General features: G+C 37.0%; 1 long non-coding RNA gene across 1 annotated transcript in view; it reads left to right on the forward strand.

The window, feature by feature from the left end:
- Nucleotides 1–1,180: 1,180 nt before the first annotated feature.
- The window catches only part of LOC110841351 (uncharacterized), a 157,450-nt gene continuing 141,291 nt past the window's right edge, over nucleotides 1,181–17,339 (forward strand). The window contains exon 1 of the long non-coding RNA XR_002547177.2: nucleotides 1,181–1,706. This is a non-coding gene — a long non-coding RNA (uncharacterized LOC110841351). The remainder of the gene's footprint in view (nucleotides 1,707–17,339) is intronic.

Genomic DNA, 17,339 nt, shown 5'->3' on the forward strand with positions numbered 1-17,339 from the left:
GTATTTTAAACTGGTGTGACATGGGGTAGGTCATGAAAGGTTATAATAGAAGATTGTGGTTGCAGTACTAACACGCATCGTTTTAGAATATAACATGACCGGTTCTTTTTTTATACCGGGTCTGTTTTATAACACTAACCTATCTTAATGTAAGAGGCAGACGAGCTCAAGGTGAGATGTTCAAGACTGTGTTACATTGTAAATTAATCGTTTTAATGAGCGATGCAAGGGTTTCGTTTTCTGTTAATGTTACTGATTTATAGCCATAGCTTAACGGAGTCTAATAACAAAGATACGAGGAAAATGAGACGTAAGAAAGGGAAAAATACAAAAATTGATAAAATTAAGTCATGAGAGGTTTCATAATTTGTACTCTTTACTAACTGTGTATTCGTTTTTAGTAGGAGAATCTGAATGAAAAAGAACACTTGGGTGATCTAGTGGTAGATGGAAGGAAAATTTTTAAATGGAAGAAGCGTTGACTAAACTCAACTTGCTCAATACAGGGTTCAATAGTGGGTAAAGAACCTCTGTATTTCATAAAAGAAAATGATTTATTGACCAGCTGACGACTGTAAGCTTTTAAAATAATGTTTAATGTAACTGGTCAGTTTTGTGTTTTATATAAAAAAAAATTACTGATGTTAAGAAACGAATTAATCGTTAGTTCACAATGGAATACAAAAAAGTTTGTTAAGATGCGTTAGGGACATGATAGCTCTCGGTGGACTAGACTAGCATGAACGAGATGTTTCGTGAGCACAATTTAGCGGAAATTTCCCACGCTTGTCTCTCATGATTCCTGACTAGATGGCACTAGCAGACAAATCAGGATTGAGTAGAAATTGTGCTGCGGAGGCAGTGAGCTTGTCACTACTCATAAATGCACTCTTCAAGGACAAATGACAAGTTGCCTTAAGCAACTGCCCGGGAGCGTGTCAATGGCCCAATCCCTGAAAGTAGATGGTGATAATGATTAGGGATATGACACATGCAATAAGGACTACTTAATCCATAAATATTCGTCGTAATGTATTACATTGGATATCATTTTGTCTATCAGAATCATTAACTTTTAGTAACTGCAGTAAATAATAATTTATTATTTGGAGTGTATTGGCTATACTGGGCATTTGCAGTGAACAGTCTGAATGTTAGCTGCTCTGTGACAATTCAGTTGGCAGCGACCTGGCGGTCAGCAGTTTCCGGTTTCATAATGGTGGACACGAAACATCGCTTTTGTTTCGGGGTGATTTGTGAAAATTTACAGTGCGGTAATAATGCTTGTGTTAATAATTCTTACAATAAATAATACGAAAGTGATTTTTAGTAATGTAGTGTGCCAATATAATCTTTAAAGTCTCGTCAGAAGAGAACAGGGAAGTTTACTTGTATCTGTTTTCTCGATGGTGTAGCGTGGGAATTGTGGTTTCTTGTTGGGCGTATGAAACCTTTTCTCACACAATCATATGACTGATTGTACGTGATATGTTACTACCTTAAAATTTATAGACAAAGTATAGTTCTGTTTTAAATTAATTGTGTGGTGTGCCACGTCGAAGGATATCATTTTACGTGTAGTTGTACAATGCCGCCCATACAAGCTTCCAATACGAAGATCTGTGTTCAACCCGTGCGATCGTAATGGACGACATATTTATGTTCAAATATTTATTTGCTGGGACTACAGTGTCTTCCTACATCAGGTAGGTCTCTTTGTTTCTCCCAGATGTGGTCCCTACCTTGAGCCAAATGAATCCAATCTCGTATATACAGAAACACATTTTTAATATTAATTTTAATAATATTTTCCCATCAATATATAGATATTTTGATTTTGTACACATTTATCTTATTCTCTATGTGATATAAATATGTTTTATTAAAAACAGGCCATCATGTTTAAACCCCAAGAGCATAATGAATTGGATAATGTTATTAAATATTCTGTGTATTATTAGAATAATCAGATCAAATACATGTATGAAGCACACGTTGAATATATAAGAAATACGTACAAAATTTTAATCAGAAAAGCCAAAATTCAAATATCATATGTGTACATGGTAGGATGAAATGAAGTTAGGTCTTGAGGAGAAAGATTGTGAGGATATTGATTGGATTCTTCTGGCTTACAATGTATTGTCCAGTGGCGACGTTTTACACAGTAATGAATTTTTAGGTTCTATAAAAGGTGGGGGATTTTTTTGACTAGCTGAACAAATGTTAGTTTGCAGGAACAAATCTACTCCATGAGGTTGGTTTATTTTGTAGGTGTTTTTTGAAGACTATTAAGTTCTTTTTGGTCAGGTCTAAAATACAATTTATTTACATTCCATAGATCCTTCATAGGCTCAAGCCAAGAGTATAGAAAGTCTACAAATACAACACTTATTTCTATTACTACTATAAATTATATAGTTTTGACAGTAATTTACATTCAAGTAGAGTATTACCACAAAATAATTACACAACAAAGTGTACCCACTATTGCTTCCATGTTTTTATAATAGCTGAGAATTTTGGTTGAGGTAAATTCTTCTGTAGAGTAAGAGTGGGATAGGAGACATTCTTTTGGTGATTCAGATTTCTTACAGTGGGGAGAAGGTTATTGAATAACTTCATTCCAGTGTAATAAAATTATTTTTGATATTTTCAGAGTTTAATTTTTAGCACATGAAGATTGTATCTGTACCTTGTACATGTATTATGGATTCTTGAGTTTGTTTGAAATGTTTTTCTGTGTTGTGTGCTAAATATGACAACAATGAGACCAAGAATTTTCTGGCTAGTAGAAGATGCGATGTTACGAATTAAAAAAAAACAGGTTGATGCTACTTTAAATTCTTTTCAGTTTTTTGTATATGAATTTCGCAATACCGTGGGATTGCTATATTATTAAAATACCACTAATACTTAAACCATGGAGCCGAGTCCTTACTGAGAAGCCAACAGTCGCTCAGAGACTCAAGAAATTTTCACAATTTTACAGAACCCGAAGGTTCATAACTATGTTCACAAAAGCCCGCCACCGGTCCCTATCCTGTGCCTGATGAATCCATCAATTAGATTTTCTGTGTTTTTCGTAATTGTATTTATGCTGTCTCCCAATAGATTTACGTCAGCATAGACCAGAAGCTGATGTGTCCCATTCAATTTCAGTCCCACCTGGTTTCCTTTGACCTTTCTAATAGCGTATTCCAAAGGAAAGTTGAAAAATTTTAACTTTGAGAGGGATTCTGGATAAAATTTTGTTTGAAATTTATAACAGTGGTACTAATAATAATTACATAACCTCAAAATTGCATGGTAATAATGCATGTGGTTTTCATTCAGTGTAATGCATCTGCAAGTTATAAAATCCACAAAAGACAACAGAGTATCTTCTCACAGTTCGGCCAGTACTATAAATGCATTTCTGTAATTTTTTAAAAATAAAATGTACAGCTTCTTTGTTTGAAATCTCTGGAGGGACATGTAGTTCGCTTGGGGTAGATGAGATTTTCATGCACACTTTTGTTTGCAGAGCCTAAAGGTAAGTGACCATTCGGGAGACCTAGGTGTTACGGGCTGTTGTGAACACGGCAGTGAATCTCAGGGTCTTGTAAGGCGAAGGATATCTTGACTGTGTGGGCGGCTGTCAGCTTTTTAAGAACGACTCTGTTCCGCGTAGTTAATCGATAGACATAAGCCGATCTTGCTGGAAGCGACGTGCCGAGACGTAAAGCGGGTTGGCCGCAGATGTCTCTGTGGGGGGCAATAGGTTCTTTAGCGGACTGACTTTCATTCTGACCGTTCACTAAGTGTCGTAACAAATTTGAGAACACAAGTCAATGTCCTGGCTGGTCACCAAACTGGTTATAAAGGCGGTCTTCTCAACAAGGTAAAGTATTAGATGAAGTGTTAGTTGGGAGTACGTCGATTTTTTGGGCGTTCTTCTGAAAACCGATGCCTGTGGAACGAAGTATTCTCTTTCACTTCGTAAAAGATGAGTGGATATTTTTCAGTTGTAGATTAAGTGATTGTCTTTCTTCGGAAACATTTTAATATAATACGAAAAGTATGCGGTACGTAGAAGCTGTTAAGAACAATGGAGTAACCATAGCAACTGGGATACCATGGGGATTACCCAACTAGTTAACGGGAAGCAAGTAGATCTTCAAAGGTTTCTTTATTTTTGTCCGATTTATAACGAAATTGGAATTTATGGACAGATTCTAATAAAACTTCCCAGTACCAAATTTCATGATAATCCGTTCAGCTGTTGTCGAGTTGACACATGAAGAGAGAGACATACGAGGCGATGATAATGGTCTCATTTTTGTTGCGAAAGCTCCTAGAAGCTGCCGGTTGCAGATTGTTCCCTTGTTGAGTCATATGTGCAGCTGGGATGGTGAGATTAGTCACTGTTATAATCCGACGACCTCAGACCGGACAAGTGAGTAGACGATGTATTGCTCTGACGACCATTTCGTATGTAAATTAGGGCTCGTGGCGAGTTACCGGTCATCCCCTCGCCTCATACCCCCTCTGTCATCATGATGATGATGACCTGTGGCTGTGAAAATTGTGTGCTAGCGTACTGTATGAAGAGGCAGTTAAGAGGATTTTAAAAAGGATAATGTAAGGGGTTTGTGTGTACTGTACCATTATAACAAGAAATTGGGGTGGGTGAAATTTGAAAAGTAAAATATAAATTGGAACTGCATGTTACGAGTTTTTGAATGGGGCATTAGGTCACTGTAGCTTGTCAGCAGCCGGACTTCATTGTTTGTTGGTGTCGTACCCACAGCATCCGCCTGTGTACTATTTTATATGAGCGGATTAAGAGTGGCCATTTTGAGGTACGGCCAGTGCTTTGAACAGAAGGTTGGGATGCGAATACGATATCTGGTACATGCTGAGAACACAATGGAAAATCCGCGTTCTCTCAAATATGCCTGGACGGCATTTGATAGACTGTGTTTTATATAACGATGTTATATCAACTGCAGAAGGTTTTTTAACCGTCGGATGATGCGATGATTTCCGTTTTATTTAAATAATTCTGAAGAGAACAGTCTCGGCATTTTTAACTCTTTGAAGCTGAAGTTCGTCTAAATAACATTTAAGAATTCAGTCCGTACCGCGAAGAAAACACTAAACTTCACCATTACGTAGATCAACTGGTTAACCCTTTGAAGCCAAAGCTCGTATAAATATTACGTAAAAACTCAGTCCGTACCGCGAAGAAAACACTACACTTCACCATTACGTAGATCAACTGGTTAACGCTGTTTAAGGAAATAGCAGCTGTTTATAATGAGAATTATACGAAACACACAAATACGAAATGCAAAGTTTATGACTGATAAAGCAGGTGGTACCACTTGGCTTTAAAGGGATAAGGTACTTTTTGCCCCCGTTGGGGATCGAACCCCGACCATCCAATCCATAGCCAGTCACTAATCTGAGTTACCCGGCTCACAGGCGTAATAATAATGTCAGGAAATGGCCTATAGATTAGTCTTAACATATTTTTGCTACTTTGCTTAAGGAGAATATGATGAATTGTTAAGTTGAATAAGGATAATGAATTGGTTAGCTTCGGTTTGGAGGAATGTCAAGGTCACTGCTATTGGATATTTCTTGAGAGACTTTGAAGGATTAGCCAGTCTGTCAAAGTCAGCTCCTGGGTTCGAACAGAACACATGTCACACGTGCTTTACTCTGAGCGTGACAGAATTAAATACATTGGACGTAAAATGGGAGTTTTCTAACGAAGGGCTTCATAATTTGTTCTGTTCACCGGACATTGTTCGAGTGGGGAAATCAAGGTGGCTTGTATTGACGGGACATATAGCGAATAGGAGACATCAGAAGAACACAAAATTTCAGTTGGAAAAACCTTGAGAGAAGAGAGATACTTGGTAGATGGAGCTCTAAGAGATATTTCTTCGGTCCCAGTGGTGGACTCTTGTAAATACAGTGTGTAGTCTTTGACGCCCAAGTTCTTCCAATTAATAATTTAAAATTCAGTTTTTACCTCAAAGAAAACACAACATTTCACCGTTGCAAATATCATAGGCCTGTTCTTGTCATTAGAGAAATTATTGTTTGTTCTTAGAATTATTATTATTATTTAGTGTTCTGTCTGACGACAGGTCCATATGAACAGGATCCTTCCATCCTTTTCTCGGACTGGGACCTGTTCATATACGTTCTTGGCAGATGATCCAGAAGTGGTTTGCCATTGCCTTCTTCTGTGTGTGAATGGAGTAATTGTTGGGATGCCACGGAGGAAAACTCCGTGTTGCCTAGACCACGGCCTTGCCCAACACAAGTTATAAATTCGGGCACCGCCGGAAATCGAACCCGAGACCCCAGGATTACAAGGCCAGCGTTCTAACCGCTAGACCACCGTGGGGGCTTAGAATTATATGAAATTAAATACATTATGGAAGTAAAACGTAGAGTTATTTTTAAAGGATGTGGTACAAATAGTTACCACTGGATTTTAAATGGTTAAACGTTCGTGTTTCATGTAAGACTGGGGCGTTTTTATTACGTGACTGTTAGGCTTTCAAAAAGGACTGTTCTCCACGTAATTTTTCAAGCAAAATAATGAGTGTCTACCAACACTGAACCAGACAAATTCGCAGAATGTCTGGATAGAATTAGACTGTCTTCGACCTCAAGACAGTCTGTAAAATCCTGATTAACCTTGCATGATGCTCAGTGTTCAGCTCTTCATATCAGACCCACTCGTTATCAGTCGTGTACCTTAGTTACGTACGTCGTCTGCAAGGTTTGTAAATTTGTAATCTTGAATGTTTCCTCTCGTTCCTTCAACCGTCCTGTCCGGGTTGCCCAAGATGTAGTGTATACACGCGGCTAAACCAGGAAACTGTAAACACAAACCCAGGATTGCCCAAAGTACATGAATTATGAAGGAGTAGTCGTGTGTGTATTCGCTGACCAGTATCTCGGTCGAGTGGTTAGTACTCCTGCGGAATTCTGACTGGAATCATCTGAAATGAGATTCTGCATATTTTTATTACAATTTATTTACATTAAATTTACAGTGTCAATAACTGTGGCGAAGAAATACATGAAGTTTTCACAGTGGAGACGATGATGATGTTATTCTGGGTTTTGGTGCCATAGGTGCATGCTTCAGCCTTGAAGATGGAGACATTATGCATCTCCGAAACGTTGGTATGAAACCTACGAGTCTACACGTCGCCAAAACCCAGAAGAACACATCGCTTAATTAAGTTTAATTTTGCTACAAGTTGCGAGTATTCAAGGAGAATGGGCATTCCTAGTGAGAAATCTAGTTACGATGGACGATTGCAGTAATATATTAACAGAAAAATAATTTCTCACTTCCGGTGTGATGACAGGAAACGGCTGCCCACGTGACTTGGTGAGAGATAATGTCTTCCTGTGTCCACTGGCCGAGCTGTCCGCTAGCGGATACACGGGCATAGATAAACGTGTTAACTGATGCACTTTTGTGTCAGACTGTTTGCTGTGTGGGGAGGGGGGGGGGTCACTTCACATTCCAGCATTGCACTCTGAGGAAAGACTGACTCAAAGAACGTTTGATTTCGGTTTTATAATCCGAAATCAGATTATAAGTTCCACTCAGTATAAGCACGAGGCTAATGGTTAATTCCGAGAATATTTAATAAAACGCAAGATTAAAAATGCAGATTTATTAATTCTACACTTTAAAAGGTTGAAGATGATAAATGCTTTAAAGCCTAGTGGTTAACTATACGTGTAACTTCTCTGGCTAAATTCTACATTCTACATTCTTATTACACGTCACCCACTGTCGTTTTCATCGCGCTAATAATGTTTGGTGATGAGGATAAATTATCAATTGCCTCATTTTAATGTTTTCTGTAGCTCTGTCTTCGTTAAGTCAATTGTAAATTACGCTTTGAGAGAAAACTAGCAATATTTTGTAATTTTTGGCATCAGTATTGAAAGGTTTTGTTGTTAAACTTGAGTGAGTTACCCTCAGATCTCTTTTACGTCTCTATATATGGTTTAAAAGATTAAATAATTTTTGTACTTTGAATCTCCTTCATTTAAGGTCCATTCATTTCGTCACACGCTGTATATTATGCTGAATCTCTACCTCGTGAACTGTAAATCGCACGTTTAAAAAACCTCCTTGCAGAGAAACGGTCAACAAAAGATTGTGAGGTATGGGCCCACAGTTTCTCTGGACCAGCCTATGGTCAGTTTGCAGGGTAGCGGTCATTTCTATCAGTCGTCTGGGTCAAAGGTCATCTTACAGATTTATGCCCTTATTCCTTTGTACGTTTAAAGTGAAAGGGAGCTCTGGTGTCGAGACTTTTAACTGAGGGTATAAATTACTTGTATGCGATAATGGTTTTGTGTGAACGTTTTACGTGATTCTGGATTTTTTTGTAAAATTCTCTAAAGGAGAAACCTGATATGTTATAAATTATAAGATGATTTCCAGATGTGAGTTGTCTCTGTTAACTTGCAGTATTTTAACGTATTTTCGGAGCCATGGTAAAGAAAATAATGATGAATAGAGGGAAATGGTTTTTTCAGCGTGGTTCAAACGCGTAGGTTTAGCAAACCTGTATACATAAGCACAAATAAAATGTCAATATCGAAACTTTTGATATTTTTAAACAATTTTTTGACGTCTGAATGATTGTGTGTATGAACTTTATTTTGAATTAGGTATATCTTTGAAATGGTATTACCAATTTCGCCACGGTAAGGCTGGGCTTAAATTTACATACATTTTAGGCCTGTTTCGTTAATAAATTATGAAAGTTGTTTATGGATGCTGTTTATTAACAAAGAGCTTTTCGCGTGGGTGACCCACAAAGGCATTGCAGTGCACGTAGAGCGATCCCATGACATCAGCTAATGTAATGAAGAGTCCTCCACCAACAGAATTACGCGTCTGTACCACTGTTTAGTGCTCAGTCACACATTTTTTCCTCCCACCCTCCTCAGTTCTTGCCCTTGCAACCCCATGTTGTTATTATTGGCAGGGGTGTAAAAACTCGAGATTCGTATTTTATAATGTGAGCATTATTTTTATTTTATTTTACTTAATGTAACTAAATTCCAGCCACTGTGGTCTAGCGGTCAGAACGGTGGCCTTGTAATCCTGGGGTCTCGGGTTCGATTCCCGGCGGTGCCCGAATTTATAACTTGTGTTGGGCAAGGCCGTGGTCTAGGCAACACGGAGTTTTCCTCCGTGGCATCCCAACAATTACTCCATTCACACTCACACAGAAGAAGGCAATGGCAAACCACTTCTGGATCATCTGCCAAGAACGTATATGAACAGGTCCCAGTCCGAGAAAAGGATGGAAGGATCCTGTTCATATGGACCTGTCGTCAGACAGAACACTAAATAAAAAAATAATAACTAAATTTCATCGACTAGAGTCCTTTAAGGAAATGATTATCGATCACATTGCCAAGAAATTTACCTCCGATTACGAAATCCTAATGTTCGTTGCCTTGTTATCAACAGTCTACTGGTTGGTATGTTTAGTCAGGTGAATCCAATTTACGTCTTCACAACTTATACTCTTAGGATGTATTTTAACATTTTATTCCGACCAACACTCGAGTCTCCCACTTAGATTTTTTCCTTTACGTTTACCGATTAATATTTTGTATGCATTTTGTAATCTCTTCAATACGTGCTACATGAGCAGCCAATCTTATTCTTCTTGTATTTCTTATCCTGGTAATATTTTGTGGTGAATACAACTTATACCGCCTTTCGTCCGCTTTGTACTTGTTGGTTGTGATGACGTGCGAACTTCTGAATGCGTACCAACATTTTGGAGGAACATACTGTCTCAATCTTCAGGGCTGTGTTCCTCCGGAATATTGGTACCCATTTACAACTCCGCGCGGCGTTATACCCAGAAGACTGCCATGGACGTTTTTACCGTCGTGATAACCTCAGGTCTCATCTACAGCTTTTCATTTGTTATCTACCTGTCTGTGATGCGTTGTTTAATACAAAATGCATTAATCGGTGTAGGATTTGAGGTTTCACGGCGGTGGGTCTGAAGATGGCTGTTTTCTGGGTCATTGCCATGATGATGAAGGCAGCAGGGACCTCTGAAACGTCGATAAACTTCCACCAGACAGCCATATTCAAATTAATCGATATTAGGATTATGTTTTGAGCCAGTACTATTTGAACCAACTTTCACATAAGCAGTTAATCTTTCAGACATAGTAATTTAACGCCTTTGGAACTAATAGAGTTTCAAGGAAGAACTTGACAGTCCTGGTAGGTGAGCAGGGAGCACGTGTTGTGAATACAGAATTAAAACAGAAGACAACTCAATGTTAAGAGGACGATACAAAAATGATTTCTAAGCTTAATCGAAACCGAAGTTGAAGATCTTCGAAACTACATCGATTTGATTTCTAAGAAATATATTGTTTTGTGTAATCGAATGAAATCAGTTTTCAAAATATAATTTTCCTTATTTGTAATTTTTTTATTCACAGCTGAAGTATGATCTCTGTAATTCTTATTACTTAATTTATTAGCAGCTAATTTAATGACATTTTATCAATTCGATTTGTTATGTGGCTTCGATTGAAACAGGGAAGCTTTTCGTTGGCATTATGTCATCGAGATAAAAGGGTATTGCCATGGAATTCTTCGGCTGGAATTGAGGAAGTCAAACAAAACCTGTCAGTTATTGAACTCTTTAAACTATGGAGAGTAAAACCTCTTTCGGTTACACCTTGAGGTTAGTAAAAATCAGTTGAAGAATATTTGGAATTTGCCATAGAAGTCCGGAGATCGCTGTCTTCTGGGTTTTAGCGCCGTGTAGTCTGGTATAAGTTCAGCGACGTTTCGGAGGTGCTTTCTGCCTCCATCACCAGGATCATCTTTATTGTGATTAATTTAAAACGTGTGTGACACAAATATTAGGAAATATTATACGTAAAAATATGTTTATCACATTAGTGGAAGAAGAATCAAGCTTTAATTGTTTAAAAATGCTGAACTGGAAGTTATTACATAATCTAGTAAACATATAAAAATAAATTAAATAAAATGTGAAATTTCATATAGCACTCTGATGAAATTATGGTTTGCGGTTAAAGTTTGTAATCCGTGACTTTTAACTACAGTTAACACATTTAATGTGATGAAACTCCATGATATAATTCTCTTAATGTAATACGAGATTACTTCTGGGATTAAGTTTTGTTTTGTATACAGTGGCCTTTTTGTTGTCACAAAACTAGTATCATGACGCAAAAATAAGCAGATTCATTTTTTTTTCTTCTAAATGACGACAAAAGAGGAATTAGCAGAATCGAAAATATCACAACAGGACCAAAGCTCTAGTTTCAAACGAACCTTGCTGAAAATTACAGTAGTCAGAGCAATTACATTTCATGAAACATGACCGCTTTGTGTGGATATTTATGTGATGTGTTTGTTTAGTTGTAAAAACTCATTAGCGTTGTTTGCTGAAAGAGATAAAAAAACAGCGATTATGGGAGAGCTGTATCTATTAGCCAGTATATTTATATCCCTTAAATAAAAATTGGAGCGATATCAAATTGATTAATACACAATAAATTGTGAAATATATTGAACGAAGATTTTAAAACGCAGTTTAAGGTATTATCTTGACATTTTCATTGGGATACTGAGGGAAACTGTGAAAGGCCCCAGTGAGATTTTAGGTTCTCACGGCTGTTAATGTGAAGACTCTGGGTTTATCGACGCTTCAGACGTAAAACTTCTAAAATATCTGTAAATTTCCGCCAGACTACACAGCGCAACAACCCAGATGACAGCCATCTTCATTTTAAACACTCCAATCAAGACATCGGTCTCCGAAACAAGCTTTGATCTCAGGGATGGGAGCAAAAGGCTTCCAAGTACTTAGCAGGTGTACTAACCACTCAGCCACCTCGTTATTTCAGTACGTAGTTGAATAGGTGATAAGGATAGCACAGATGAATATTTTAGTCGGTTTTGAAGTGATGTGAATTGAATTGTAAGCTGCGTGGTAAAGTTGCTATGTAACAGTGAGAAATCAAGATTATTCACCAACTATGGGTTAAAATGTTGAAGGGATACGTGGTAGGAGGGGTTGTATTTTATACCCCTGGTCCAGTGAAAGTAAGACAGCTGCGTCTCCCCTTATAGAAAAAAAAAGTGACGTATGCATGGATAACAGTGCTAGATTAACGATTGTATGGCTGGCCATTTTCTTTGTAGTCCAGCTTCCGGACAGTGGTCCAGGCTAAATTACATCTCTTTATGGCGACGTATGACAAAAATGATTCTACGATTGGGGGCGAAGCTGCTTGAATAGATGTGAATGGAAAAATATAGGTCGACTGTCTACCATATGGGAGTTCCATCATTTGTAAATGTTAGTATTTGCTTTTCCTACGTCAGTGTTTGTTATTTATTTATCTTGTCTTTGCAAAGTCAAAACCAAAAATGACTGTCAAGGAAGAACATGGTGAGATTTCAGGCAGAATCTCACGGAGCAAAGTGTGAAGATGAATGTCTTCTGGGATATTGCGCCGCGCAGTCTGGTTGATATTGACCCGACGTTTCAGAAGGCTCTAACTGCTTCATCGCCCTGATGATGGAGACAGTAAACATTGCCGCTTTGCTACACTGAAAATATCTGGCTGTGTTGAAAACGGTATTTAATATTTGTAACTATAATATTAACTTTACAATTCTTAGATTTTAATACGCAGTAAGCACTGAGAATCTGAGCTGTCCAGCGTATGTCACACGAAATAACCTGCAGTAACCAATCGGCCGGTCTTTGTTTTCTGAACAGACATTTTCGTTTGTGTCTGCCCACAGGGAGACTTCTAATCCGCACAAAGCAGCAGGCCTTTCTGTCCGTCATGAGATTGTATGGGTGACAGTGGATCTTTTGGGGACGTCAGACCGATTTGATCTCATTCATCAATAAAGCTTCAGTAGGAACAAAACAACAGCAGGCTCTGTCCTGGGGGCGATGTGGTTCTTCGCCCGTTTTCTTTCTAACAAATGAACCAAATCAGTAGCACAACAGTGGCTTATGTACAACAGGACGCGAGGATTAGATTTAAATGCTAGTGGAAATAAGCGGTCTCATTTTATAAGAGATATCTTATCAGTGTTGCCACTTCTGGGTATCAGAAATTCTGCTTATTTATATGTCGTTTAAAGTTATAATTTTATGTGATATTATTAATAGAACAAATGATCCCTTGCTATGAAATAACATGCATTTGTGAAAGTTGGTGTTTTCACGACGATGAGGAAAATCTTGTTCTGGGTTTTGAAGCTGTGCAGACTCGTAGGTAGATAACGTTTCGGGGAGGATTATTGTCTCCATCTTCAGGACTGAAGATGGAGACGGTATGTTTGTCCGAGATGTTAGCATCTAACTACAAGTCTACAAGACGCCAAAACCTAGAATAAAATTAAATATAATTGATTTAAACAAATTTTGTCGCTTATTTTCCTATAGGTGCGATTCGAACTGTGTGGAAAGAGAAACAAGAAATGTAATGTGATATTTTATTTTATGTTGTTTACAGTAGTACAGATTATCACATTACACTTGTCAGACTTCAACTCAAAAGTTGTGCACGACTTCCAAGTGTTAAACTTTTAACATAAAAAAATACATTGCCACAATTTTATCTTACGATTATTTATAAGATAGTGTAGTTGCGTCATATTGTGATTTATTAAATTAAAATTAAATTATTTGGTTATTCCGTCAAATCATAATGTATTTAAATAAGATAATTAAAATAATTAAAATATCATTCTGTGTTCCATATCGAATAATCGATTTACAATTGGAACAGTTTACAAGATGTTTCGGTTTTATTAAACCATCATCAGGTGTAAAATTATATTAAATTTAAAACTCATTTACAATTTTTTACAATTTTTCGTAGTGTAGTTTTTGGAGGTTGTGTCCAGATATTTTCATATAATGGATCAACTTTATTGTTTGAAGTGATGCTTTTGATGTTTACATCGGTCAGAGATGAAATAGTAGACAACACAGTTGTGTCTGGAGGTGATCCAGTAGTAAAAAATTGTAATTGAGTTTTAAATTTAATATAATTTTACAACTGATGATGGTTTAATAAAACCGAAACATGTTGTAAACTGTTCCAATTGTTTATTCGATATGGAACGCAGAATGATATTTTAATTATTTTAATTATCTTATTTAAATACATTGTGATTTGACGGAATAATAAATAATTTTATCTTACGATTATTTTCTAAAAAAAAAAAAAAAATTAAGTGATAGTATATTTTAAGCTACGATGTCAGTCAAGAAATTCCCACCCTTTAATAGATCTCTGTGGTTGTCATCTTGCCACATTGACCTGTGTTCCACTAGTTCTTTCCATCTGACATTATTTCCATCTATTATTAGGTCTCCAAAATGTTTTATTTCTTCAGGTTTTACGCCAGACTTGTCCATCTTGATTTTATAAATCTAATATCTTGAATTTTTTTTGGATAGTGGACTTGTGTGCAGAAGACCGGAAATATAATTTTGAAGACGACTATTTGGAAGACCTAGGAAGTGAAGGATTATATTTTTGCTGCTATGCGTGTTGAAAGCCTTTCTGCATTCTTTTCGAAATTAATAAAGTTTTATTTGTGTTCAGTTTTTTCATGTTATCCCGTTCTGGCGTTCTCTAACGTAACCGAAGTGTTTGTGAAACTCGCCGTTTGACAGCAAAATGGCTTTGTGCCGTTCTAGCGCTCATTTGCCGTCCCTCTGGTGTGCAATATGCATATGACCTTAGTTGGTTTCTTTATACCAAGGCTGTTGTGTTTGATGACGCCAACAGTAAATGGCGTTGTCCCCGCTGAGCCACCCACCCTGACAAACGGTCAGTAAAAGAACGAATCATCCCCCTCAACTGTCCAAAGTCCACCCCTTCTGAATGTACTAATAACCCCTGCTCTGTGAATGAGTACTGCTCCAGTAAGCTTGAATTGACGATTTCCAAACCTTTTTACCATTTTACTTACCAACTTTCAAATACTACGCGCGCACGACACTTAACATATGTTTTTTAAAAAAATACGTAACTTAATTATTTGGTTTTGTCCGTCTAATCACATATATATTTAAAATTTTAAAATTTTACAAATAAGATAATTAAATTATAATTATAAAATGATAATTTAATTATATTATTTGTAAATTTTAAATTTTAAATATAATTGTGATTAGACGGACAAAACCAAATAATTAATTTAATATTTGATTCACAATATGACGCAATTATACTATCTTAAAAATATGTAACGTTTTGATAATTTTTCAATATTTTGTTATTTGTTTTGTGGTTCATATAAATGTGTTCATGAACAATTTCCATGAAGTAGAATCTCCCTTGAAAGTCGCTTAAGTAGCCAAGCAATTCTTCGAACTTTATGGAACTTGATGGTTCTCAAGAGCCCCGACAATGGATCCTATCCCGAGCCAGATTAATCCAATCAACGGTCTCACTTCCTTTTCTATGTAATTTTACTATTGTGCTCCCACCTATTCAAATGATATCTTCGATTCAAGTCTTCTACCTTAATTTTTGTTTAAATTTCCCAAGTTCTATTCATGTTATATGTTCAGTCAGTCTTATCCAGAGAGAAATTAAATTTAAAAAAATAATCATCTGCATCAAATATAGATCGATAAATTTTCTCGGGTTACGAAAGCTCGGAAAGTCGGTTTCGTGTTTTGTGTTTAGTTTCCGATACTGATTGCAAATTTCGAACAGTCAGAAGACGTGCCGTGACCTCGCCCTCTGGTGACGGGTCATGACTGCACTTCTCCCTTCTGCCTCTCGTTCTCTAACGCTTTTCTTTTAATTCTCGTCCTGAGGATCCACTTTCGTCTGCTTCCATTTTTAGCCCTTGGACTCACATCGTGCAAAGAGTTCAGTTCTAAAAGATAACCCATTTTCGTTTCTCAACAAAATTTGTAAACTACGTCAATAATTAAAAGTATTACGACATTAAGACGACAGACTCATGGAAATTGTATTTGTAGGATCACGTATTTTATTACAAGACTCGAGATGTGTACTCTTTGGAGTAAACTAAATTTCCAAAGGTGTTCTCTACGACACTGCCGATGATGGCAGCAGGAGAACCAAGGACATAAAACATGAAAGGCAACAAAGTAATCCGAGTTCATTGGTGTGACAGTGTGAAGGAAGAGGCGACAGACATTCATATTCATGGATAGACTATAAGTAATCGCCCTGATGATGGAAGCAGCAAACACCTCTGTACGCCGGTGAACTACCAGACTACACGACACAATAACCCAGAATACAGCCGTTTTAACCTGCCTGGTGTTAGTAAAAGAGAAATAATATTGTTTTTGTTTTTAGTAATGTCGAGTTCATGTGTTCGCGTCAGACTGCTGACCAAATAACATCTCTGCGACCTTATGTCAGGAAACAAACGGTTCTCTGCTTCTACGCCGTGAGGCTGTAGTTGCCTTGTTTGGGAAATTTCTAGCCTTTGACCTGTACTTTATTGTCTGCATCTGTCAAAGTTGACGCTTCACTTAAAACATTCTTGCATAAAAATGCCGACCATCTATAAAATTTTACTATTCTCCCTGCCAGTTTCATTCGTAACCAATTTCAGATTACTGTAATCTCATAACCCACCTTGACAAAGCGTATTTAAAAATTCGTTCCTGCTATTTACTTAGTAGTAAGTCTACTTAACCACGTCTACAAAGCTGGCTCATATTGTTCCTTCTTTGTTTATCACCCAGCTTTAGAACATGTGTATAATGCACGTTAACTTATGTAATGATCTGTGAAGTTACTGTGTATTGCTTTAACCATGTGATCTGATGCCTGTGTATGAAATTTTAAAAGCTGAGATTTCAGGTTCTCACGGTAACATGTGTGAAGATGGGCTGCACATGTAGAGTGTATAAAAGTGATGACACATTTTAATTGGCAAACCTGAAAGGAAAATACCACTTGGGAGACTTAGATATAGGTAGGAGGATAATATTAAAATGGATGTAAAATAAAGGGGATATGCTGATGTAGAATGCATTCATATGGTTCACTTAAAGGTTCCTTAGAATAGTGAAACTTCATGAAATGCTTTTAAAGAAGGATTATTTGTTGGAAGTACTTATTACTTTATAATAGTTTTTTTTCCTTATGGGCAGATTCCACGATTTATATCCATACAAAACAACAGGCAAAATTATAGTTGTTGCATATCCTGGTTATTTTAGCAGGTGGTAAGATGGTGCTAAGTA

The sequence above is a fragment of the Zootermopsis nevadensis genome, unplaced genomic scaffold, assembly GCF_977971745.1.
Source record: "Zootermopsis nevadensis isolate Lab colony 2312 unplaced genomic scaffold, Znev_1.0 Znev_ptg000032l, whole genome shotgun sequence".
NCBI classification, from domain to species: Eukaryota; Metazoa; Arthropoda; class Insecta; order Blattodea; family Termopsidae; genus Zootermopsis; species Zootermopsis nevadensis.